We start from the raw sequence: 2804 nt of genomic DNA, 5'->3' as shown, positions 1-2804 counted from the left end.
CTTGAGCCAATTGTTGAAAATCCGGTTTCCTTAAGATATTGAGATTGAGTTCCTTTCATATTTGCTTTATTCTACTTGCAATTATAACCTGTGCTAGATTAGGAAAGCATGTTTAGTTGATTTAACTTGCCTAATTACTTAAGTTTCCTTGACTGTACTACGTGGAGCATGCTAGGCCAGTACTACCTGTTGCTTGTCTTTTGTACTTCGTTTCCGTGTACCTTCTGGTTGTGATTGCGCATTTATATTGGGACTACGGATGTGGGATTCCGGTAGCTCCCCCCACCTTTGATTGTTTACTTTGGGACTGCGGGTTCGATTCCTGATATATCCCCCTGCACTTTTACTTTGGGACTACGGGTTCGATTCCCGATAGATCCCCCTGCACTTTTACTTCGGGACTGCGGGTTAGATTCCCGATAGATCCCCCTGCACATTGGCGGTTGGACTACGGGACGGTATCCCGGGAGATCCTTCGGATGTACACATATGATGGACTACGGGATGGTATCCCGGGAGATCCACTAGACAGTTGAGAAAAAGGGCTACAGGACGGTATCCTGGGAGACCCTCATTGCTATCATTGGTATTGAGCTGTGTTTACTCCGTGTTTATTCTGTACTCGTATAGTTGTTATAGCCTCGTTGACTTGTCTTATCTCACTGCTGTACTTATTATATCTGTCAGATTTTTATATTGTTAAATTATTATTATTATTATATTTTGTCTCAGTAGGGCCCTGACCTTCCTCGTCACTACCCAACCGAGGTTAGGCTTGGCACTTACTGAGTACCGCTATGGTGTACTCATGCCCTTCCTGCGCATGTTTTTTCATGTGCAGATCATCCAGGTACCTCCACTCAGGCGCACTATCAGTGAGGCAGGAGGACTACGGAGACTTCGAGGTAGATATGCTGCGTCCACAGACCGACGATTCTCCCTCTTATTCTATCTTTAGTACTTAGTTTTCCTTCTTTCGGTTGTTAGAAATTCTGGAGTTTGGAACCTATACTATACACTTCTGTAGCCTGTGTTGCCCGTGAGTTTCCGGGTTTTGGGAATTGTTTTAGACTTGTGATATTGAGTTGTACTTGCCAAGCGGCATTCAGTATAGTTTCCTTTAGATATTTGATTTGATTTTCTCTACTTTTCCGCAATTATTGTATTTCCGCAAATGTTAGGCTTACCTGGTCATGGGGACCAGGTGCCGTCATGACATGTTCACGGTTGGTGAACTAGGGTCGTGACAAGTTGGTATCAGAGCTCTAGGTTCATAGGAATCACGGAACACAGGCCGGTTTATTAGAATCTCGCTGATCGGTACGGAGACGTCTGTACTTATGTACGAGGGGCTATGTAACTGTTTAGGAAAAAAAATCTTCGTTTCATTTGAATTCCTTGTCGTGCGATATTTTGACATCAATTCTAAACTTCTGACTTCTATTCTCTCACAGATGGTGAGGACACGTGCCACTCGAGATGATCAGGCACCCGCGCCCCCTACTGCAGCCGTCAGAGGCCGGGGCCGGGGGAGAGGTCGAGGACGCGCACGTAGTGCAGCTAGAGCACCTGCGCGAGCTGCCGCCGAGGTACCACCAGCAGATCCAGCCGGAGCCCAGGCATCTGGCACACCTACTACTGCCACTAGTACTCCAGCGCTCCAGGAGACTTTGGCTCAGTTCATGAGCATGTACACCACCTTGGCTCAGGCGGGGTTGCTTCCCCTTGCTGCAGCCACATCCCAGGCCGGGAGAGGAGCACAGAATCCCGCCGTCCGCACTCCTGAGCAGCGAGTGCAGGTTGAGCAGGCTCCCGAGATTATTTCGGCACCGCCTACAGCACCAGTTCAGCCCGAGGATGGGTCAGCAGCTTCAGAGGACGAGCAGCGCAGGCTTGAGAGGTTTAAGAAGTATGATCCCCCAGTGTTCAGTGGATTAGCATCAGACGATGCCTTGGGATTTCTAGAGGAGTGTCATCGTATTCTTCGCACTATGGGCATAGTGGAGTCCAGCGGGGTTTCTTTCACTGCTTTCCAGCTTCGGGGAGCTGCTTATGATTGGTGGCTCACTTATGAGATAGACAGTCCGGTCGAGGCTGCTTCACTGACTTGGACCCAGTTCTCGGACATGTTTATGAGAGAGTTTGTTCCCTAGAGCCTCAGAGATTCATGGCGCGCAGAGTTTGAGCACTTGCGCCAGGGTGCTATGACAGTTTCAGAGTATGCCATCCGTTATACCAGGTTGGCCAGGCACGCACCGGCTTTGGTTGTTACAGTTTGAGAGAGAGTTCGCAGGTTCATTGAGGGCCTTATTCCGCCCATCAGGTCTAGCATGGCTTGAGAGTTGGAGATGGACATTCCTTATCAGCAGGTAGTGAGCATTGCTAGGAGGATTGAGGGTATGCTCGCCAGGGAGCGAGGAGAGAGGGAGGCCAAGAGGTCTCGAGAGTCGAGTCACTACTCTGGTGCCCGTACCTCGTCAACAGGTCGTTATGGTAGGGGTTATGCGGGTCGCCCTGTTCATTCAGCTCTTCCAGCAACCGGCAGTACTCCAGCTCCACCTGCACCTCAGGAGCCTTACTATGCACCTCCAGTTTCTAGGGCGCCTCCTGCGCGGGGTGTTTCCAGAGGTCAGTCCAGCAGGCCTAGTCCAAGCCAGTCACAGCCACCGCGTCCTCCCAGAGCTTGTTTCGAGTGCGGTGATACACGCCACATGGTTAGGGACTGCCCCAGACTTGGTAGGGGTGCATCTTCACAGACTGCTCAGCCGCAGCGCGCTCCTCAGACGTTCTCAGGCCATGATCAC

The sequence above is a fragment of the Nicotiana attenuata genome, chromosome 2 (genome assembly GCF_001879085.1).
Source record: "Nicotiana attenuata strain UT chromosome 2, NIATTr2, whole genome shotgun sequence".
Classification (NCBI taxonomy): Eukaryota; Viridiplantae; Streptophyta; class Magnoliopsida; order Solanales; family Solanaceae; genus Nicotiana; species Nicotiana attenuata.
Note: the sequence above shows the minus strand (reverse complement) of the source record.